The sequence below is a fragment of the Corvus kubaryi genome, unplaced genomic scaffold (genome assembly GCF_017639235.1).
Source record: "Corvus kubaryi isolate FWS band 111438036 unplaced genomic scaffold, C.kubaryi_AGA036_p1.0 split3-73, whole genome shotgun sequence".
NCBI classification, from domain to species: Eukaryota; Metazoa; Chordata; class Aves; order Passeriformes; family Corvidae; genus Corvus; species Corvus kubaryi.
In genome coordinates this window covers 9912924-9938029 of record NW_024582091.1, presented here as the reverse complement: position 1 = coordinate 9938029, position 25106 = coordinate 9912924, and the positions used below count along the sequence as shown (strand labels likewise).

Below are 25106 nucleotides of genomic sequence, written 5' to 3'. Positions count from 1 at the left end.
TCGGTGTTCGTGTCATGACTCTGGCTGGTTCCCCTGTGCCCGGGACCCACCCCCAGCTAAACCACTGCCCTGGCCTGCGGCAGCAGGGAACTGAGGCAGCCCCAGCCCCAGGCATTGGGCACCTCCCTGGGGTGGGCTGTGGCCAGGCCAGGATGTGGGGCCCAGCTCAGCAGGGCCCATGGCCAGGCAGGACAGGGCTGTGGGACGCTAGAGACCAGCCACAGCATCACTGGAGCAGGGAATGATGTCTCCAGCGGGCTGACACGGGGTGCTGGGCAGGGAGACCCAGGGAGGTGGGCAGGGACAGTCAAGCCCGTTACCGCTCTCGGGACCGTGACTCCTTCATTGCACCAATTTTCCATTTTCAAAAGGTTGTTGAAGTTTTTTCTTACTGGAAACTTTTTTTCTGCTGGTAAGTAACATTTTGAATGCTTTAATCTCAAAACAAGCATTGACCATTCAAAATTTTCTCCCAAGGTTGTTTATATAATTTGTCTTCTCTTTCTTGGACGAAAACCTTGTTTATTTAAATGTTTGAGACAGTACATCTCTTTTCAGATTACATGTGAAATGCTGTACATCTTAACACACTCTAGGTAGTAATTGTTTGGTACCCTTGTTATCTGAGTGTATATTATGTACTGTATAGAAAGGTGGGTTGTTTTTTTTTTTGCTAAGGAAAGTAGCTATTTGTGTTATTTATATTAATTGGGAAGTTAATTTGGCCATGTTTCATACACAAGTCTTTGGCTTATGCAACTCAAAAAGAAATGACTCACATGACACCCACTTTTCTAACAGAAAAAAGATTATGAAAACAAGATAATGCACTCTTGAATAGATACTTAAAAGTCAGAAACACTTCATTAATTTAGTGAGATGAAAGATTTTCATGAGCAATGTTATTTGGCTTTATTTGAAACCCATTTCGAACGTTGAAAATATAAAAAGTTAATCTTTTGAATACAGGTTAAATGGAGAAGATTTATTGAAAATTTTATCCTCGTGACTTCTCTTAGTTACCGCTTTCATAGATAATTTATACAGATAATAAACAGTATACAGGTAATAAACTGCATCAATTACCTGTAATATAGCAAAGATGATCTATTTTTCCACAGTCCTTCTACACATATTTCCAGGTATTTCTGATATGTTCAGAGTAGACTTTTCTTTTTACTAAGGGAAAAAAGAGATTAGAAGTCTAGAGTAGCCAATAAATTGATTTCTGTCCCACCCTCAGCTTTACAGCTTTTATCTCCCTGTCTCTGTGTGAGACCAAGATTTTTTTAGGCTCCTCCAAGAACAGACTCACTTGCAAAGCAACCAGCAGCAGCATAAACTTTCTACAGAGGGGTAAGAAAAGCTAATCATAATGACTTCTTAATGAATTGTTCTATTTTGCATTTTTTTCATTTCCAGAGTCTCAAAATCTAAATCATTACTCCCTAAGCAAAGATTGTGAAGTCAGAGTTACTTGCAAAATAACAATACCAGTTTTATTTTAGTTAATGACTGAAAGAATTAATTTTTCTTTCAGAGTAATAATGCAAATCTCTTACCCAAAGATGCATTTAATCCCTTAGATACTAACAAGACAAAAATCTTACTAAACCTTTTTTATTTCCAAGATGTTATGTATTTAGTGAGTATTAAATTTTTTTACTTAAATGACTGTGTCAAGGTGTATGCATTTCTATGAATTCCATGCATTTTAGAGAGGAAAATGGGTAGCTGCCACAATAAATACACATAGGAGGAACGTGGCTGCCTGTCAATTCTGGTTTAAATAGCCAACAGGAATGTCACACTCCTGATAGAGAAAGGAACAGATGCAAAAAATCCACAAAAATCTCATCTACAGTGACAGACTCCATCCTGGCACACAGGAACTTTACAAGAGCAGCAGCAGGCCAAGGAAGAAGTGTTGTACTCTCCAGCCTGGGAATGAGACTTCACTCCCTTGCAACTACATCAGCTTTGAGCCTTTGCTGCACAGGGCAAGCCTGGAGATACTCGATTCATTAGGCAGTGCTGACAGAACACTTTGACACCTTGCACTCTCCTGAGGGCTACCAGCTCCCCAAAGTGCACTTAATTTCATCCCTCACTGTGTCAGGACAAGTCGCCTAAATACATGTGGCTGTGTTCCCAGTTCACTTAGGTAGCTTAGTTAACTCTGTGCTTTTTTTGTTTGCTGTGCAAAGCAGTGGAGGAATTTTCAACCAAGGCAGTGAACTCAAATTATAACTGGTGTAGTGTGGAACATTCCATTGAATGAACTTGTGCATTTTGACTGTGACTCATAGCCAGCCTTCTTGTACGTCATGCATAAATCATCTTTTCATAGTTTTGCAAAGTCACCCTGCAAAGGAGAGCAAGAAAATGTGAGCAGATAGGTTTTTGCATTAAGATTATCATGCCCAGAATGGACAGGGCCTCTCCAGAGGCAAAGAAAAGCCAAGCTTTGCATGAAACTGCACTGTCTGACCTTCTACTTCTGCCTCTGCTTGTTCCCACAGTACATGTTCCTTCTTTAGCTGGCAGCAAGTATTAGAGAGAGACATAGCAGGACAGCTTAATCCTAATGAAGCTAATATATCAGGCTGTACACCAAAAAGCAGGTAGCCTGTTATACTTTTAAGGTTTTCTTCATAACCTGGCAGAATGTGAAATGTTTTCTTTTAAAATAAACATTCATAGTTTGATCTCATTGTGTGGCCTTTGGCCTTGCCCAAGATTTTGAATCAGCACCTCCCTTCTCCCCACCCCAGGTGATTGCTGCTGTATCACTTCTTTTCAATACCTGTGCAAGCTCTGAGCTCGTCCCCTTGTCTGCATGACTCAGCAGTAATTACTCTGAGTTTTGATATGGGGCTTTGGCACATGAATGAATCATGACTTAATAGATAAGTTGTCTGTTTCTTACATGTGGCTTTAGTGAGCCATTGTTTCCTGTTGTCCTAGATTTCTAAATGCATCTCCCTTCACCCACACAAACCTGCCATTGCTATCAACACAACTGTTCTACTTCCTATTGGTTGCTTCCTGCACACCCACACAGGCACACCTATTCATGTGCGTGCTTTTGTGCATGATGTGGTGTGGCCTGCTAGCCTGATGGAGACAGAGGAAGTGTGGACATCACAGAAGAACTAAAAATGCTGGCAGTGTAGGGATGAGGAGTTATGCTCACCTCCTTCATACACGTATCTTTGCACACCCGCTTTTCTGTGTTGCATTTTCTTAAACAGTTTCTTGCACAGAATATAGTATTTTAAAGAGATAAAAAAAATGCTGATATAAAAAGGTTTCTGTACTTTGTTTGCACCAATGTAATGACTGAACAGGAACATCCACACTGAGGCAGTTCTAAGGTAACACTTCAGGCCAGAAAGGTCTTTTCTCTTGGGGAAACAAAGCTCATTTTTTGACATTTGTAGTACATTGAAAGAGTGTTCTAGTGTTATTGCCTCATTTTTTCATACGGAATATATTCTTAAATGTCATTCATATATTCCAAGTGAAAGAAGACTTGTGCAAGTTCAGAAAATAACAACTGACTACTTGCAAGTATCACATTAACAGTAAAAAATAGACAATAGTTATGTCCATATTGTCTCTTAAGAAGAGCAATATACTTGAAACGTGATGCAGAAAGCCTTAGCTCAGGTGCATCCATCGTTAGTCATCCCTTGCCATACCCACTATGAAATCCTTATAAGAAAGGTCAATATGCTTACCCACATACCTACTAGCCAGGTGCCACTAACTCCACAGCAATTGGAGACTGACAATGGGGAACTTTTCCTGGCAGAGGCAGTAGGGGCCATGCCAACATATCCGGAAGAAGGGTTCTTCTCAAGCTGCATAAGGTGGGACTCACTTCTCCCTTTCTCTGCTTCTGTTTTCTCCATAGCATCACCTTCAAGTGCAGTTGAAGGAGAAGGAGGGGAGAGCAGCTTTTACAAGGCTGTGGTCACTTGTCAGGCAGGTTAGGTGTAGACTGTGGGCTCTGCCAAACACTTCTGAGGGGTCTCATTTGTTCTCCCTGACAAACTATAATGATGAACTTCCAAAGTATGGAAAATGTTTATGAAGGGAGTTAGAAGGTGCTTCCAGGTTGTGTGGGGTAAAGGGTGCAGCCTGTGTATGCATTTTAAATTAAAGGGACTTAGGCAAATGTTGGACTGACACAGCAGATTTAGGCAAGTGACTGAACATTTTTTCCAGTTTCTGGGTTCCTACAAAGGTCCTCAAGAGGACGGAAGGAGAGAGAATTCCCACAGCTTGCAGGTGGCAAATATCCTACCCTTAACAGTCTACTTCTTCATGTCTCTCCTTATTCATGTCCTTTAGAACTTAACCTTTTCCATTCTTATTCATCTGGAAGTCTTTTCTTGAGTCCAATTACTTTTGTCACTGAACTCTTTTCATTTCTTGATTAAAATGCAGCCAGTCATTTTATGCAGAAAGATAGCCTTGTGTTACTGACAGTGTGCAGTTTTTGCCATCAGGTTCACTAAAAAAAAAAGTAAAAAAAAAAGTAGGTCAATAATTATTTAAATGAGAAGACAGGTTTCTCTATATAACAGTTTTATTTCAATACACTGCCAAAAAAAAGGTAATTTACCACTGCATAAGATATACTAAACATTTCAGCTACAAATTCTGCAATAATTTGATCAGCAATTTCAGGAAATCTAGCTGCCAGACACACTGTCTCAGAATTTATTACTTAAATCAATCGACCTCTCATTATTATGGATAAACTTAGAAATTAGACACTTAAAAGCAAACTTGGGGGGAAAAAATCTCTTTTTTTGGATCATAAGTATGCTGTGAGTTTTCTCATCTCAGTTTATAGAAAATTATGTCAACTTTTTGGCTTAGGTAAGGACTGTAATGCCAACTTCATTACAGCTGTAACAGGATCATCAGCTCAATAATCACTTGTTTTCTAACATCTTTGTGCTGAGTATCCTTTTTGGCTTAAGCAGGTAATCCCACCCTTTCTTTGAGTGAGAAAAATGGTTTAAACCTGTGGGAATCATCTATCCAAAGCATATTATGGAATATGAGCAAACATGACAACAGATCTTTCAAACCCCTTAACAGCCTGTTACGAGTGCCAGCATCAAGATTATAAATACCAGCTTCACAGAGAACAAGTTTGGTAATAGTGGGAAATGACTCCAAGTCTCTTCCAATAAACCAGCCATTTTTCAGTTTTTCCCTGTTTACCTTGTGATTTACATAAACATCCATCCCAGTATGAAAACAAATATGTCCCTTCATGCTTTGCACAGGCTCCAAAGTTCAAGTCCCCTGTCAACAGGGGCTCCTTCTTTGTAGTGAATTCTCAGAACTTGCAATGAGCTGATGGATAAAAGGTTGTGTTTGTCAAAAATTAGTATGCATGGCAGTGCTTGGCATGAATTTTCCCTAACCAGTCATATAATTTCCTAAACATTTCTGAAAGATACTATATAGGATCTGGAGTGCCAACCAAATCTCAATTCTAAGAACAGGGAGAAATGTTCTACCAAAGATAAGGGAGTACAGCTCCAGCAGATGACCACTATGGTATAACAACAGTATAGTTTGATATCCCACCTTAAAGGAAAGGAGAAAAATATCAGTGCCATGAGTTGTGCACATAAAATATTGGTATAATAAAGGAAGCTTTAGAATGTAACTGAATCAGAAGGTTAAAAGAGGATCCAGCAAGAGTAGACTGGTTGGTAATCTTCAGGACAGATCCTGTAAGAATATTACACTGTGCAAAAACAGTGCAAAAAGGAGATTTGGATCTAAAACCCCCTCAGTTATGTTTTTAAAAAAATAATATTGTATTTAAAGGAAAAAAAAAGGTTTTAATAGCAGAGCTATGATTACAGTAATATAGAAAGAATACAACATAACAGCAATACTAATACATCACATTCTAAGATTTGACAGGTGGTTTTTAGAAAAACATAAAAATCAGAATTTCTGACATACTCTGAAGATCTTCTTTTTACACTGTGAATTTAAAAGTTCAGCTCTTTTATGCCTCCAATAAACTAAGAGATTAGGAGGCCCAGGGTTACCACACAGGGTAAGGCTGTGCTATCTCATCACACTGATTTAAAGACTGTGTGAGTGCAGTGCTACTAACAAAAAATCCTAAATAAAATTCCATGCCATATAAACAAAGAGGAAGTAGTATATGGACTCTAGTCTATCTTCCATATACTTCCATGTTTTGAGTATTACAGATGTGTACATTTTGTGAATCTTCGTATTCAAAAAAACACTTCTTGAGCTGTTCACAGCTATCACTTTTCCTCAAAGTACTGCAGCCTGCACAAATGCCTAAGACTGCAGCAGTTTTGAAAACTCAGTGTGGTAATGGTTTCATTTTCAGCCAGAAAACATTATATAGGTGCAGAGATTTTAAGTATCTCTAGAAATGCCTGAAAGGCAAACTGGATTGAACAGATATAAAGCTCTATTTGAGACAGCAAAGGCATTAAATGTAGTCTTCCAATAGCCTGCAGAGTAAGTGGAGTCTACGTCACATTGTTTAATATCTTACAAGGGATGGGTGTATCAGACTTTTTGTTAATTTTTTTATTAATACGCAGACATATTCTACCTTCTAAATTTTTTTGCATAATTGCAGCTATTATCATGTTGATATTTTCTGGCATTAAACTGTGTGCATAGCAAAACAAGCACTGCAAAGAATATTGCCTTCAGAAGGATACAGTGTATGGATTTTGTAACATTGATACACTATTTCCTTACTATGTAAATCAAGGGTTTGACAAAAAAAATCAGTATTTTATAAGATTTGATATGAGTGCAAGGAAATCAGAAGTTAGAATCAGGACTATTAAAATATGACATATTTCTTAATGAATTTTTAGTAATTTATTATTTAAGGTTTTAAAATTAATTCAGTATTTATTTAAAAATGGGAAGAAGTGACTTTCAGAGGTCCATAGTATATTTTTCACAATAGACTTGGGCTTATACTTAAAAAAATAAAGTTAACAATCAGGGTTTTTAGAATTTCTGAATTGATACTAAGTGTAACTTCATCTGGTTAATTAAAGGGTCAGTCTCTGGGAATGAAGATGAGAAATAAGAAATATATTTCACTGTTGTCATCTGTGAAAACAGTAATGTATTCACCTTCCCTATCAGGTAAAGTACTGTCATAGGTTAGTATGAGTATTTTGGACCAAACCACTACAAGTACAAAGGATGATGGGAGAGATAGGAAAAAAGGGGGAGTGAAACTCAGATGGATACTTAGGAGTCTGGTAATAGACATTTATAATTAGTGGATATATACAACATAAAGTGGTGAGGTCCTTCTCCAAAGCATTTATACATCTAGCACAGCAACTATTCATACTGGATTTTCTATTTGCTTCTGCGATTGTTCTCCTCCCCAACTGGGACACAAAAACTGACATTCAGAAACTATTAACTGGAAATAACTCTGAATAAAAAGTTCTGATTGTCAAATATATTTTTCAAAAAATTAATACCAATTTACTATGAAAAAATCCCACATTTTTATTTGTCTTTGAAAGTCACAGTATTCAGTTTAAATAAAAATGAACAGTTGGCCTCAGTTCTTGGTGTGAGTAGAGGGAAGCAAATCTTCAGTGACTTGATGGACATAGAACCGTAATATCTCTGATTTCTTTCTTTTGTACACTTGTATATGTATTTAGGGGAAAAAATAATAAAGGCTAAAACTCTAGCTCTGCTGAGGACTGGAGGAGTTAGCAGGTTTCAGTAAAATCAGGATTTTATCCAAAGGACTGTTACAGCACTGTAAACAGAATGGTCCCAGCCCTGGTATAAACTGAAACTCTAAGAACAAGTCAGGTTCTGTCTGTCCTGGGGGACTTGGGAATATTTGCAGCCTTGTGAACTCCAGGCATATCTCCCGATGCTCATGGGTCACCTCCATGTCGGAGTGAGATCTCATTATTCACCACATGTTCCCTCATCTCACCCATTCTGTATTTAATCACAGCAAAACTCATTTTCCTGAGGAAACTAAGCCATGAGATCTAAAAGAGAGCAATGGCATTCCCAAATGAGGTTCTTGTTCTGAACAGCCTAAGAACTAGCACCTTGAGGTGGACCCCCTACCTCCCTTATCCCTAAAATGACCTCACCAAAAGCTGCATGCACAAAAGAAGAGATGAGGGCTTAATATGCTGGCCCTGTACCGAATGGGAACATCAACGTGTTAGAGTATCCCAGGTCAGAGTGCTGAGGTTGTGTGCTGTATCAGGCAAACAATTAGTACAGGCTAGGATTTCTGGCTCTATACCAGATTTGAGCATGAAATTGTTTCATAAAGCAACCAGTGAGCACTGTATGAGCCACTTATTTGCCATGTTTTCTTGACACGGTAGAAGTAGCGACCCATTTTTCCCATGGGCTGAACTTATGACATATGCAACAGGATGAAAACTTCAGCTAATGGTATTCTTTCACTGTGTGTACCTATCTAAAACTAAACAGAAATTGGTCTGTATCTGTACACTCCTCTAAATTCAGGATTGCTTAATAACACTGTTTCGTAACACTTCTTCTTTAGCTACCCAAACTTACTTTCTAACCACAAAACCAGAGTATGACAAAACAGACTTCATAATTTACCGAATACAAACTTCCCAAGCATGCCTTATCTTGTAAACAAATAATTTGTTTTCCTTCATACTACTAAAGATATTTATCAGCTGGGCTATGCATTCAGTGGTAATCTGAGAAGCTGGAGTAGGAAGCAGCTGCAGAGTATTGTGTGACAGCTGCCACAAAGGCAACCTGAACTCCGGCTTGGGCTTTGTCATCTGCACCCTGCAGCAGCTGGCTTTTGCTCCATGGTTTCCCTTAAAATACCCATCTATAGTTGTGCTGTATATTCTGCACCCTGTGGTAACTGTGCTTTTTTTCTTGCTTTTTATCTTATAAATCTGCACCTAATAAGCAATTTGAAACCCATCAGGAGTGTGGCTGTCCTTACATGTGAGGCAGTGTGCAGGAGACGGAAGAGAAAAAGTGGCTGTTTTGCAACACTGAGCTCAGCCCTGGAGGAAGTGGACAGATTCAGAGTTCTTACATTAGATGCCCTTTCACTAAAGCATCCGATGGTCATCTGTTCACATAAGGAAAGATCTTACCCATTCGTATTGTTTTATTTAATTTATTGATATTGATGGATAATTCTTTCTTTCTGAACTGCACAGAAGCTGAAATAAGAAGGAAAGCAAAAAAAGAAGCTTGGAGGAACACTGCTAATGAAAGCTTTTGGAAACTTTACCTTCACCAATTAACACACAATGTACAGGTGTTCAGCGTCAATATCCACATTTTCTTTTGCATCCTCTAAATTACTTGATCAGATGTTACAAAAGACAATTACATATACTAAACAATTATCACATACTATGTACTTATGAGTAATATATTCTATGATCATCTGGTGGCTAAAAGTTTCTATCCCACTCTGGTAAGCAATCAGCTGGACTCTATTCACACCTTCATCACCTTTTAAGTGGAGTACTGTCTATGCCAGGAGGTTGCATTTCGTTATCTCTAATATAATATTTATATTCTAAGGATTGCGATGTTGAAAAACAGCAACAGGAAGAGCATATTGCAGTGCATTATAGGCCACTCTGGGTGCCCTTTTATCACCATGCACAAAACCTTAGGAAAAACTCCTATTTTCTAAAATTTTTACAAACAAAATAGTCTAGAGAGAGAGAAGCCATCTAAGGAAAGGATAAATCTTACAAGCAGAGGAACTCTGTGAAAATATCCTGCTGTTTCCACGATTTTCATTTCTTTCTCCATGAAGTAAATTGGAAGGATGTTTCAGTTCCTGAGGCTGACTTTTTAAAAAGAGAATTACTTGACAGAAAGATAAATATAGGGCAAAAAAGAGATGAGGAAATAGGTCAGAGGAGAGGAAGGTAACAAGGAAGTAACAATGCTGAGGACTGCTGAACTGAGGTGGTTTAAAGAAAATGTGAACAAAGTGTCTGGAAAGTGTTATAGTTAACAGTCAGCATAAATTAAAATGGAAACAGTGAAAATCAAAATACTGAATGCCACTCCCAGTGTCTGTCATGAAGGAGGGTGCTCTTTCTATTTACTCACATGTGGTTGAATTTCTCTTGTCTGTGGACACTGCTTTTTTTGCAATAGAAGCCCATGCACACATGGCACATACCTCCTGCCCCAGAGCTGGGTGTGCCAGCTGGGTAGGACTGCCTGCTCCTGCCTAGACCCAGTTGTTGTCACGGCACTTTCAGGTCAAGTTCAATATTGAGGCTGCTGGAAGGCCAAAGTCCATGACAGAAGGAGGGGGACAATCATGAGGACAAGGCAGTGAGGCTGTGTGGTAAGACTGTGTAGAAGAGGTAGAGAAAAAATTGTGAAGTTAAGACGTGGATTAAGAGACATCTCTCTTTAAGCATCTATGATCACGTGAGGCTGCGTGACACATCGGACCTGCTGAGAATGTAGTTTGCAGTATGAGACAATACCACAAAAACAAATGCCCATTGGTTTCTGAGGACATAATTCACTGATCTTTTGTATGTCATTTACTTGCTTTTTGATGTATGTGAAACACCAGTGAATGTTTGAAATCACTTCTGTAGAAGCAACAAACTACTCTTACCATCTCATTGTTTCTCATCTCTCCTTAACAGGTACACAGGCTGTAGGAACTATGACTTGCTACAAAGGAGCTGCCCTGGTCTTTTGGCGAACCTTGTACACATGGTAACATATTACCGCAGGCCTGGTTCCTACGGTATATCACCGTGTCCCACAGCTATAGGGAGGAGGAGAAGATCCAGCAGGCAGGAATTGTGCAGCAAGATTGATTTATTTAATTATTTTACAAACTCTTTTATAGACTTTTTTCTTCATAGTCTAATTGGACAAAGGACCAGCCACCCCTTGGGGGCGATTGGCCAAAATCCTAAAACATCCATTGTCAAAATATTTTCTACTATACCATAAACAAGACTTTCCAAGGTTGCAGGTGGCTTGGTTGTTTACATTCCCTGCTACCTCTTCTGTGAGAGAGAAAAGTCTCTCACGGACTTAGAAAAATAACAAGAAGATCCTCACTAACAGCATTTTTGTACCTACAGTAACAATCAAAATGTTTTCTTCATCCATCTAATCTGCTGCCTCATGTCTCAGTCCATAGAGTCTACTCACTGTGAGAAGCCACAACTGAACTTTATCGGCCTTACTCTACTGGACAAGAGTGGCTTTGCTCCTCAGAGACAAAATTTTGGTAGGCTGAGTTTTGCCTGAGGTAGGTTTTATTACAAGATTACCAACATTTTTAAGGAGAAAGATCAGTATGTGTTTTAACTGAATAACTCAGCACTGAAATCTATGTCATATTTTTACTTGCAAGATTTGTTCAAGATTTGAATACTTTTTTTTCCCTTGCATATCATAATGTGTCAATGTGTAATTCAGCAACTTGTTATGAGTTTTAAGCTTTACCAATCTTGCCTTTGGTTTTTTTTTCAGTATTATGTTTGCAAATCACCAGCAAATCTACTCAATTACAATCTTTAAGCATCACTGTTACAAATATCCTTCTAGTAGCAGTTTTAGAGTGCTGATCCTCCCAGTTAGGCTTTCGACACCCATGAGCAATTTCTGCTTCTGGGACCTGAAGTCTTTAATAGACATGATGGAGAGCAGATGAGAAAACCATTTGCAACATATGAATGGAGGCATCTGAATGTGAATAAAATACAGTGTTGACACTTGGGATCTTTTTGGGTCCTTTTTGGGGTACAGAAATTTTAACATATTGTAGAGGCTTGAACTGAGGGTAGAAGAATTAATATGAAAATAAGAAACGGTTTTATTTTTGCATGAAGAAGGATAAAAGGAAAGAACAAAGGAGGAATGAGAGGATGAGGATGTCAAAGTGATTAATGACTGAGCAGAGAGGGAGGTAGAGAAAAACATCTACAATCGACACTGGATGTAGAGTCTTGAAATGGCCTGTAATCACTGGCGTGCAAAGCACATGCAAGAGCTCTTGGGGCAAAAGTGGCAAGAGGAAGAGTTGTGTGGAAGTTGCTGAATTTGGGGTGTGTGAGATGCTGCTCACCTCCTCTGGGCATGCTCTGATTGTGCAGCCTTACCCTCCTTCTCACCCGGCCTGCCCTGGAGCAGTCAGCCTGACTTTCCCACCTTTGCTTGGAATGAGCATCACAAGAGCTGCAGGCTGAAATGCTGAGGTTGTATAGATGCCCCATGATGGCATCCTGTGGTTGCAGTTATTAAACACTATCTGGCACGTAACTGCTTCTGGAGCAGAGGATTGCTCAGATGTTTGAGGGTTCAATAGCACCTACCTAGACAGTGAAAAAATACCTGAATCTAAGTAGCTCAGCTTACAGCTAAAGACATCAAGTGCAAAAACATATGCTAACATTCAAATTGGTATTGGCAGCAGTATAGCTTCTTGTCAAAAGGTAAGGAGATAAAGATTATCCTCCAAATGGATTCACTTTTGTCCCAGTTCAGCAGAAACTGTCCGATACATCAGCTACAGTTAATGCAACATGATAACATGATTTCCATTGACATCTTCCTTCTCTCCATTCCCTCCTCTAGCAAAGTGATTTCAACAAAACAAAACAACCCACCCCACAAACAAACAAACAAACAAAGCCCACAATTCACCCCCAAAATTCCAAGACCCACAAAGAAAATATTATGAAACCATTAAGAAAAAGATTAGGGAAGTTAATAAAGTAGCTGTCATAGAGGAAATACTGGATGTGCTTTCTTTTCCAACTTCATCCCTTTGGATCAAATAAAAATCTATGGGAGAAGAACTTTTCTATTCCTCACTTGTCACTTTTCTTTTGCGATGCAAATCCAGATGCAGTCTGAGGCACAGACACATGAGAAAAGACAAGAACGATGTTCACAACCCTTAAAAAGAGTTTTCTTTCCATGAGCTACTAGGATATCTCCTGACATGTTCTTTGGTGGTTTTTTTACTTTAAAAATCTTTCAAACTATTCAGGAAGTCAGCGTCTTCAGCATAGAGGCCAAATGTCCTAACAACTAGTTTCAAAAAAGTAGTGACTTTCATCTTCATAGCATTATTCAACACATAAACTTCTTCTCATCCTACAAGGGCATGATACTAATATGAAAATTTCATTTCTCTGAACTCTAGTCTTCAGGACTCAGGGCTTCTGTATTGTTTTTTTTGTTGATGCCCTGCCTGATCTTTGGTACCCTAGTTTCCCTAAGTTTTTACACCTGTAAAACCAAAATGAAATACACCTCCCTGTCATATTATACTATTATGGTTTGTTATTACTTGGAACATCTCTTCATGGTCTTGGATGGAATTTTTTGGGATTGTGCCATACATTGCTGCTTTTGTCAAAGGACATACTGAGTCACCCTCCTTCACTTGAAAGTTAATAGCAAAGAAATCAAGTCAGGATTCAAACCTCTGCATGTTAGTCACTTTCTTTTTTCAAAAGAACTTTAAAAAGTTTATACATTTATTATGCATAGTGCTTTTTGGGTGATTGAATTTGTAGCATTTTGGTGAAGAGGGCAACTGACCCGAATGAGAACTTTTAATCAAGTCTAACTTCTGAAAGGATACATATGTTTATCATCTCACATTGCTTTTCTTACATCTCTGTTTCAGGTAGAGAATGGAATTAAGGTTTTAATTACAGGAAAAAGATGATAATATTGATGTGTGTTCTGTTTTTATTATATTTGATGTCATCATCAGCCAATGGACTGAAAACCAGCTGTATAAACAAATCCCATATGCAGGATACCAAATGCTTTCAGAACAGTGAGCTCATTTTCAAATCAGGTGGGATGTATATTAAAATTGCTAAAGATTTTGTTTTCCATTTTTCACGACCTTTGCCCATTAACATAAAGGTGAACACAGCGGTTTCATATTCTGCAGCAGATATTCCCTTGCAGATGATTTGTTTTGTTACATTTTATTGTTGAAAGGGAAGGTGGAAGTGATGTTGCAATGCCATTAGTTAAAAGCTGGTAATCATCCCTTATGGAAAGACCCTGGAGAGTTTAGTAAGCAAGAAATCAATAAAGAAGTATCTTATCAGGAAGAGATAATCTTCTGAAGTTGATTGAGGATTATCTCTTGTGTTATTTCTTAATGGACTCCAGTGATCTCTGCACCACAGATATTTATTTATTTTATATAAAAAATTTTAAATCATTCTGATTAAAATTCATACAATAGCTTACAAAGTAATGTAAGCTGGGATCAAAACCATAAAAAAAAACAAAGAAAAAATGTTCTTCATTTTCTGATTTAGCCATAATATTTATATTCATTGCAATAATGCTTAGTATAGGCATTGTTTTATCTGCTTACAATGCTATACAAATACTTTAAACCAAAAGTAGCCATTGGAAATAGATAATGTGGTCTCCCACATATAAACGTAGAAATAAAAGAGGCAGGGTTTCTGAAACAGTCAGAAAATACCAGGGACAGAGGTCAGACATGCACCAATTCTAATGTAGATTTAACCCACTGCAACAACAGCCAGGTCCAGGGGGCGGTAGAAGATAAACAGTTCAGGCAACATTATCTATAACCAGTGCAGTGGAAAGATAAAGGACAATCTTTGTGATCTTTACATTGGTTAATTAATTTTTTTCTGCCTATAATATTCTATAATATATTTTTAAATATATTTCAATATAAAGGAAAGGCAGGAAAAACACAGACGTATCCATTTGATACAATCAATACAGAAGAGATAAACATGCACTAAAATGGAGCCCCATGATAATTTCCATCTAGAAGAGTCCTACCTACATTTGTTGGCTCATATTCCTTCTCTCTCCCCTTTTTCTCTGGTATGTCTCTAGTCTGGCCTTGCTAAAAAAGCCACCAAAAATAGCACACATTTATGGCTACTGAGTAATGCTTCAACGTGGTTCTATTTGCACTGTTTATTTCAACTGATGATTTTTGTTCAGATGAGTATTAAAAAGTTTACTGAAGTGTTTATTACTAATACATCATTTCAAAATTCCAGCTGCCTGCTTGCCTGGGAGAAGTCGCATCTTACAAGGACAAGTGAAAACAACATTATTCTGTTTAGTGCTTATCCTTAACATGATAACCATGGACAAGATGACTTTTTAATGAGAATGGTAATTTTTTAATGGAAATTTTGCAAAGTTTTTATTCTGTTATCCAGGCTGACAATAGCAAAGCGTGAATTTCTTTCTATTTTGCCGGACATTTACCCAGTATCATTTCACACAGTCTGTTGTGGGTGAAACCACATCATTTTCTGAAATGCATAGATACTGGTAATTTAGAGATCTTTAATATTCGTAGTCTCTAACTAGCATTTAACCTAAAAACAGGCACTATTTCCCTGTGTGGATTTCCTTGTGGAAGTTCTATATGTGCACACGAAGGTGCAGGGGTTTCCATGGCAACTAAGGGTTTGCAGAGTATTCAAGAAACTCTGCAAGTTAAAATTAGCTGAGATGGTCATGCATAGATGATAAGGGCTCTGGGCTATGCGAGTCTGTGCAAATTGTTTTTGTGAAATTTAGTGGAGGATGTTACAATCTAAACCCAATGTATAGGATATGTCAATGGATAGAGCCATGGTAAATGTGGAGCGAATACAGAGAGCTGGCAGACTCTGGGCATCTGAGATAAATAGATTGGCTTTTAAAATACATTTTAAAAGAAAACCTAACTTTAAAATGTGTTAGAGAATGAGGAAAAATCATTCTGATTAATTAGAGTTAATGGAAATTAAATGGCTTAGGAACCTTCTTGTTTTCATTAAGTGAATTGTTCTTAAAAGAATCCCAGTTTATTTCTGAATATCTTTTCCTTTCCTGGACACTCTGTAGGTTGACTTAATCCATAGAGAGACCTCCAAGAGACCATAGATTTGTGTCCCCTGGGTCTTCATTTAGAGTAAACATTAGTTTAAATAAATCCCTCTAATAATAGTGTGGGATCTGTGGCAACTGGAGTAACACTATAGTTACCTTGTTTGATCTGTGTCTGATCTTGTCTTATACCCCAATAAAGAGGAATATTTAAAGGTAGTACAATATATTGCTATACTTATGAGATAGAACAGTTTGTAATTATATACCTTTGTCTTATCTTGCATAATGAATTGTGCATCCTAATGCAGGACATGGTTTCATGTTTTGTAGACACTATATCCTGAGGAAATGAGAGGTACTGTTTGGGGATTTCTCTGAACCAGGAGGTATAAAAAAGGTATATTCTTACTTCTACTACAGTCAGAAAGAGATCTGAAAAAGATGTGCATTTTCTGGTCATTGCTTTAGGAGAATAAAATGTACAGTCAGTTATGGGTCATTACCTGCTTTCTGTCAGAACTACATTTTTAAAAAACTGTTTTTAATTTATTACCATTTCAAAAGGTAATGAAAAGGATAATGAAAATGCTCTTTCACTAAATATGCTAGTTGCTTGAAGACGCATAGGAAGGGGTACATGAAATATGGGATGAGAGAGACGTTTCTCATCCTGATATTATTTTGATAATTTCAATGAAGCATAAATTCAGAAAAGTAGAGCTCTCTCAAAAATGTTTTTTTCTTCCACTGTGATGAGTTCTGTATTGCTACAAAAATACATTCAGTGAATGCTAGAAAAAAATACATCTAACAATAAAGCCACTGAGAATTAAGGGGGCATTGTCAATATGGATGCTCTCTTCTGTGGCTGGAGGTTGAAAAGTGTCCTCACTCACAGACCTGCCTCCTGTTTGCTACCAACCCAGCAAAAGAGCCCAACATCTCGTGTGAAAAGTACAAATTGTAGCAAGAATTGTATCACACTCCGAAGCATCCAGGCACTGAAAAACAGAACCGTGCTAAGACACTGGAGGAAAAAGATTCAAATAAGAAGAGAAGGCAGCTATTAGCCAAATGAGTTTCACATGCATATGCTGTACCTTATATAAGAATGTGAAAAATGACAAAAGTGAAGCAATGTCTCTGCACGGAAGAGAGGCTGAAAATCCTGGCACTGCATATTTTAGCAAGAAGACAAGGATACAGGATAAAAAATATCTTAAAAGCACATGTAAAAATGAGACATGTCAGGACTACTCTTTCCGTAAGATAGTGAAAGAACAAGAAGATAACTTACTATTTAATTTCCCCCTTTCCAGCTCACCAGAGGGAAAACAGCTTTGTGGGAGTTGCTGCCTAACTTCTTACTCCTTGCATGTCAATATCTCATGCTCTGTTGTGGGTGATAAGGAATTGTAGCAGATGATTGACAATAGTGCATTGTCAATAGGCAGAGTTTTCTATCCTTGTAAAGTTACAAAGGAGCCAGGGTAAACCCCTCTGTAGAAGCAGGAGGAAACAGGGCATCAGTCCTGACCAGATCTCTGTCTGATACATTAGGATTGCATGGATACACACTGATACGCTGTTTCTATATCTTAAATATAAATGTATAGCATTTTCTTCTATCTTATTACATATTTAGTATACTGAAACACAGGATGCTGGTTTTTTTTAGAAAGAACTGGAAAGGCCTGCAGCAAAAAGCTGTGTATTACAGTGAATTGTTTGAGAAACAGCTGCTATTGGAGAAAATAGGTAATTGTATTAGCTGTGCACTTGTGCAGTATTTTTCAATTTTAAGTACTCATTCTAAAGAAGAAGTTTGTTTTTGCACGAAGTTATTTTCAGCAAGCAGTAACTTGGCCAGATCTAAACTGATTTTCATCAACACATTGGTATAATAATCCTCTCTGAGGACTATTTTGCTAAAAGCTATTTTCTAGCCAAAGAGTTGCAGAACTGCATCTATTTAAAAGCATGCATATGTACACACACACACACACACACAAATACTTGTAATATGTTTCTTTACTTATTCAAGATCCAAAATTGCTTTATCATGGGCAACAGTGACCTGCATCCGACAGGCAAAAATCTTCTGGAAGGAATAAATGGAAAAAAGAAAAACATAATGGGAGCACTTTCAGCATCACTCTGAAAATGTTTACAGCTAGAATGTTACTAGTCAAAATGATGAAAAGCACAACTGGCCATTTTTTTCCGAAATACAGGTTTTTACAACACTAAGCAGCAAACTGACTTGTGGATTTTACCCTGTAATAGGCCCAACTACAGCTGAGTACAATTTTCACAAGTTGTATAGGGGATCAGAAAATTACAGACATTGGAATCAGAGTATCCTATGCAAACCACATCAGATGCTATTTTAGACCATTCTACTTGAAACAGCCTGCTTGCTTTGGCCAACAAAGCCCATTAGGATCTTTTCCCTGCCATATTGTATACAGGAAGTGAATGACAGCTAAATCCTAACAATTAGGACAATTGTATCTTTATCTTAAAGGGTGACCTTAGGAGTATGCAAGCTATAGATCTGCAAGACAGTCATAAAGCAACCACCATCTACATTAATGATAATAATAATAACTGAAGATGAAATAGGATGTGACCTGCAGCAAGAAAAATGTTAGTGACATAGGGAAAGTTTCCATGGGAACAACATAAAAAATTCTAAAATATATCTGTGTTCAATGAGAAAAAATTTGGTCAGACGTAAGCTTGTCTCACAGCAGAGTACCTTTCACAGCTAATGGGCTCACTGAATAGGTGCTGCCCAAACCCTGTTAGCATCACTGCTTATGTTTAAGCTACATGTCTGCTGTGTCTGTCTTCCCTCCAGCAGCTCTTACAGCATCTGCTGTGCAAGCAGCAGGCAGAACACACACACAGACCAAGCAGGCACATGAAAGAATCCATTACTTATTCAGGGGGCTTTCATATCTGGTGTCAATCAGCTATTTTGAAATAAATGTTCCTGGGCAAGATCCCAGTCTTGTCTACATCTCTGAAAATTGAGCTACTTCCATTGATTTCTGCGGACATCATGGGAACTAAGTTGGGAAGAGAATCAAAGACAGCAGTAGTGAAATGTCTCATTGTATTCTTCATAATGTATATATAAATGTTGTAAACATGCTTGGTTTTGCCAAACCCTGGTATTTATTCACAGAACAACTGCAGCAGAAACAGTGCAAAGAGTCTGAGCACCCATTTTCCTGGCTAGGCTTCAAGTGCTCTATGTTCTATTCCTTTCATACTTCTTGACTTTTAAATTCTGGATGGATTTTTGCTTCTTGATGTTCTGTCTTCCTGTGTTTTCCAAGCTCTTCACCTGGGTCTCCTCTTCCATTCCCCAGCCATTCTTTAAGTCTTCCTTAGCATCTCTCTGAGCTTAATTTTTGTTCCCATTGTTTTGTAGGCAGCTCATAGACATCAGTGTACCACTACATTAGTGTAGATGCTCTTCTAAGACAGTGACCTTAGAATGTATAGAAGGAAAGTTTCTGTCACAGTCTGGGTAGCACATAAATTTCTTAGACTCAAGGTTTCACACAAAGTACCCTCCACCTTCCACTAGCCCAGGTTGCTCAAAGCCCCATCCAAACCAGCCTTGAACATTTGGGACATCCACAACTTCTGTGGTAACCTGCTCCGGTGCCTCACTACGCTCTCTCACTTCTTTCATTTTAAAAACATTCACTCTTGCCCTATCACTGCCTGCCCATGTAAAAGGCTTTTTATAAACCTCCTTTAGGTACTGGAAGGTCTCCCCAAACCCTTCTCTTCTTCAGGCTCAACAACCCCAGCTGTCTCAGCTTGTCTTCACAGGAGAGTGCTCCAGCTTGCTGATCATCTTCAGGGACCTGTTCTGGACTTCTCACATCCTGCACACAGGTCCACATCCATCTTATGTTGGGGCCACAGAGTGGATGCAGCACTGCAGGTGAGGTGGCTGATAATGCTGTAAGGAAAAATGTCCATTGATCTTGTACAACTGTTCAGTGTTTTTGTACGATTACATAGCTGAAAGATGAAGATGTACCAGTGCTTGGGGGAATCACATGATGTGCCTACACTGTACACTGTGGTCTGGTCCAACCCTATGTGTAACCTGTCCACTTTGTTCAGGCCTCAACCATATTTCACAATGGTAGAAAAGTGACTTTCGGGAACAACTGGAGAAAACTTGCATTCACACTAGTCCTGAGTGTGTATTTATTCACAGTGTAATACTCCATATTTACCCAGCAAGAAAATATTATGGATCAGAATTTCAGAATGGTGAATGTCCCTCAGTTATTAATATACTATTTCACTGAGTAAGTAATGATGAATTCAGCATCCCTGACATTTATTTTTTAGAGATTTTATGAATATTAATATACACAGTTGTAATTTAGTGAAGAAAATTTAATTCTATCTCCTTTTTACCACTTTTAAGCACATGCCAGACCACATCATTTGAATGTGCATACAGCATGGTATGTACTCATTAATTTCCTTACCCTGCAGCATTTACAATATTTTCTTAGCCTCTTTGCTATGAGATAGACATTACATCCAAGTAGTATTTTTCTATTTATGAATGTCAGAGGGACTCTGAGATTATTACTCCTCTGGAACATGTGGTAATTTACAGACATTTCTACCTTTGGCTTCCATCCAGTTCAATACACCTAAGAGAACAAACCCCCACAAATATAAAACCTGCTAAAGCTTTAGTGTCTCAAGCCTGGTTGCAAAAGGGAAAGATGTGGCCAGTAGCAGGTGATGCCAGTCAATTAATTATTTTCTTCAGCTTTTTTACCAGTTTGTGATAGCTGGTTGAATAAATCTTTAGGAATAATTCAGTGGAGAGCTTTGGGAAATTCTGGAGACTCTTGCGCAACTAACATGTTCCATCAAGCCCATTTCAGTGTGTTTCCTTTTTTCATACTGGTTTAAAGTATTTGTACAAAATGTAGCAGAAGATAACTCTTCCAGGAAGTTCCCAGGGCAAATGTTAAGATTATATAATGACTGAAACGCCCAGCAAGTTTTTTAAAAAGAAATACAGACTAAAGAAGAGATTTAACTGCATGTGTACCCAAATTATTAATTTTATAGCTCTTCTCCTCAAAAGGAATCCAGGTTGTAGAATTATTCAGTGAGCATTAAAAGAGATAGACACACCTTAAGGCTTGTTGGGGCACCATCAGGAACATGCTTAAAATTCTCACTTTTAAGTGAGACTCAGGACTTGAGGGAGTTTCCTCCCTACCTCTGGAATCTAGAACATGAAGCCCACCCCAGTGATCAGGCCTTCACAGCTCATCTTGGGAAGAGTGATCAGGTCCCAGCCTTTTCAAATCAACAATCAGGGTGGTTACAGCTGATGTTACCACCACACCTATTTTGTATGTAACAGCACGCAGGTTGTCCAGCATAATGTGAGATCAAGCTTCAACATCTTCTTCCATCTGTAGGGAGTGACTGAAGTCCAGCCACTCCATGTGTGCTCCTGGCTACACTGCATGCAGAGAGTGATGCAAGATTCAGGGCAGAAGGCAAGGATACAATAAAGGAGAATGACTTAAACACGAGAATTTGGAACTAAACTGCAAAGGAATGGATCCTGTTTCTGGTAAGGCTGGGAATGGCCATCAGTCCATATCTCTTTATCCAGCTATCCCAGCTCAGTCCATAATCACTCTCCTGGCTGTTGCACTTGCATTTGCTTTTCAGAGTTTTTCAGTTGTGATAAGAGGATTATTGTGTTGCAAAGCAAATGAAAACTCTGCAAAATCCACAGTGTTAAGCCAATAAGAGATGTCAGTTTATAGAAAATATGGGATCACAATGGAGAAGTTAACAAAATATCTTTATGTGATTAAAAGGTGGACAATCATTGACATGCGTTTTATTATTTCTTCCAAAGATGCAGAGAAGAATGAGAGGTCATCTACACCAGATGAATAACAGTCAACATAGCACAAGAATGTAAAGCTTACTAGTATTTGACAGAATGAATTGTTCTCAAATTTTTGCAGCAAAACTGTCTTTAAGCAAGATGTAAGTAATATTAGAGTACTTGAAAACAAAAATTAAAAACCCCATGTTTCTTAAATATCTAAGCAATATAGCTAAAGATAGAAATCATACTGCTGACTTTGTGTGTCTTAACAACGTGAATACTCATAAAGATGAAAAAGGCCAATAATTAATTCATCTATGCATATATTCATCTGGAATTATCAATATTAACTAGTACTAACACGTGGCTAGAACTAGTTTGATTTATAATGAATGAACAGCATAGTGTGAGAATCTGGGCACTGGTGATTGTAAAACCCCATCTGTTGGACAGAAAAGTCAGTTCACTCTTCGGGTTGCCACAAGCAGGTTATTTGTGTCCTCTTCACACTGGAAAAAGATTTCTCAGTTTAGATCATTTCCTTGCAATGAAGCTCTGCTTTTCTTGGACTCACTTATGCCAGTTCTGACGAAAGCCCATTTATCTGGTATAATTATTGTGTGTATATATATATATATATATGTTTATATATATATACACACACACACTAAAACTTTTCCAGTATAAAAATGTCACAAGAAATCCCACACTCTGTCATTATTATGCCAGGAAAGGCTTCTCCAATATAGACCTGAACTCATCCTAAAAAATTTTCCACAGGTGGCATTAAATGGGATTACAGAGGAGGCTTAAAGACACAGATAGCTTGAAAATAGGATATTTCCTGAAAAAACCTATTGAAATTTCACAGAACCAGAGGACGCTGTGTGTCAAATTTGAGCTGCATTACCTTGAAAATTGTGTTCAGTGCCCTGGAGTATTATTCTCAATCACATCAAAGCATCTGCAATACTCTGAGAAATGTCCTAGAGGTACAGGAGACAGCCTGACTGACAGCAAATGTAGAAAAGGTTTTCTCTCATATTTATATGCTGACGGTGTCAAGCAGTTTTTCTGGTACTTCTGTGCTCCAGGACTGCTGACTAGTTCAGTTTGAATGCTGGAAGTAAGCATATTTATGAAGTATCCATGTGAGACAGTAATTGAGCAGTGGAACAAGTTGTCCATCCTTGGAGATAACAAAACTTGACAGGTCTTCAGCAACTGAGATTAGCCCTCCTCTGGGCAGGGGACGGACTAGAGGACCTCCAGAAACCCTGCAAAACTGAACTAGTGCATGAGTCTCTCTCACACCTTTGATAAACTCACTACACCCCAACACAAGCAGGACGTTTGTGCTCTTCAGTCCAGCACCTTAATTATTTTGAGATTTGGCTCAAGAGAACCCAGAACTTCAGATTGTTAACACAAATCTAAATAGTCTTAACAATTCAGACATAACTCTCTGTCTCAAATACTGAGTATAGTACCAAATAGAGTGCTGCTCATATGTACCTGTGTTTTCCAGATGGATTCTTGAGGGGCTTGACAGATATTGTTATAGCGCTCCTGTGAAGTCACCTGGTAATCCTCAAAATTGCTAATTCCAGGCAAGCAGCTGCTTGCTCACCCTTTCCTACCACCTGGTTTTATTCTTAGCCTGGAAAGACCTTGGTTAGAAGAGACAAGGTAGTTCATTTTCCATGCCCAATTAGTTCTTGGTTTTCTTACAAAGCTTCCAGAAGGGAGGGTGGTTTTACAGTGGGGTGTTTGTCTGCCAAGGATTGGCCTGGGATCATTAACTCCTTTCACATGGGCTAGCAGGCATGAGATAGCAGCAACTTTTGTTGTTGTTACCTCTGAGTAAGGCTGAGCACTGACCTAGAAGAGGCAGGAGTCCTCTCCCACAGCTAATCCTCTGCGCCACTGCCTCCCCCTTGAACATGCATCTTCCCTCTCAGCTACTTAAAGTATGCTGTAAATTTCTGCAGCAACTGGCTGCTTTCCGGAGCGGCTGCAGCGTGCAATACAGTCTGCATAGCCCAGGCAAGAGCACAAGTTTTGTGAAGAAATATGTTTGACATTTCAAAACAATGTAGTGAGGTTATTTTTATTCCTGCTTTTTTGTGCATAGTTCCTGTGGATGGAGATGAGAATCCTGTACACAGGAGACACTCCTACTTGTTTTTTGTAGGGAGGCACTTGACTCTTTGTTTGTAAGCCACCCTAGCAGCTAAATTTCCATGCTCATCTTCCTAATACCTTTGCTGGAGGTTTTCTTCCGATTGATGCTTAGTTTAGGAAGGCATATGAACAAAGTATCATCCCAACTCTAAGCAAATGTAAGAAATCTTGAGGTACGTTACAAGAAGTTTTATTGTTAAAAATACTTCAACCTTACATACAAAAATTTAACCAAAAGACACCCAGAAAGTATAGCATCTTTGGATAATAAGACTTACCAAGTTTGTTGTACATGGACCTCAACAGTAACAAAAAAAATCTGAATTTAAAGAAGGTAGTAAAAACAGTTGTCTTGGGCAATCCAGCTATCAGACATAAAAAAATAAATGAGAAAACAACAAAACAAGTTCTGTGACATTTGCAGGAGTGAGTGACTAATTTACACATGACAACTGGAAATATCTAATCATATCTGATGAGATGCAGTTCAGAGAATTGCATCAATAACATGGGAGACAGAGAATCTTACACCACTACATAATCAACATGGATTTATTTATAAGCATGCCACCTTCCTCCTTCGGTGAGTCGCAGTAAAAGATTTGTTAATCTTTTTTAAAACCAACCATTAAAACATGAATCAAGATGAAAAGATGGTAAACACTTTTCTGCTCAGCTTCATCTTTTTTGTTTTGTACTGTTTCTTAAGAAATGTTCTTCATGTAGTTTTCCAGAAGAAATATCTTCCAGATATTTAACAACATAAGACTTTCTTTAATACAAGGTAAATTTTAATATAATTTTTTAAATATAAGTTTTTTTTTCTGAATTTCTGTGATCTTGCATGTGTCTTAACCATTGCTCTTAAACTGTCTGAGCACTCGATTCCTCGCATTCTTGCAGCACAAATAGCTACTTACCAACTAGATAGAAAGTAAGTATCAAATCACTTGTTTTGTGGTAGTGAAAGTCTTCTTACATTCATTCTCAAGGGCAAGAGAGGGAGGAATGAGGCCCAGAAACTCTGAGTGCTAACAAACAGAGG

The 25106-nt window shown here is 38.2% G+C and overlaps 1 long non-coding RNA gene across 1 annotated transcript in view; it reads right to left on the bottom strand.

The window, feature by feature from the left end:
• The window catches only part of LOC121659257, a 38086-nt gene extending 13868 nt beyond the window's left edge, over positions 1 to 24218 (bottom strand). Inside the window, exon 1 of the long non-coding RNA XR_006014233.1 lies at positions 23393 to 24218. This is a non-coding gene — a long non-coding RNA (uncharacterized LOC121659257). The remainder of the gene's footprint in view (positions 1 to 23392) is intronic.
• Between the last annotated feature and the right edge of the window lie 888 nt (positions 24219 to 25106).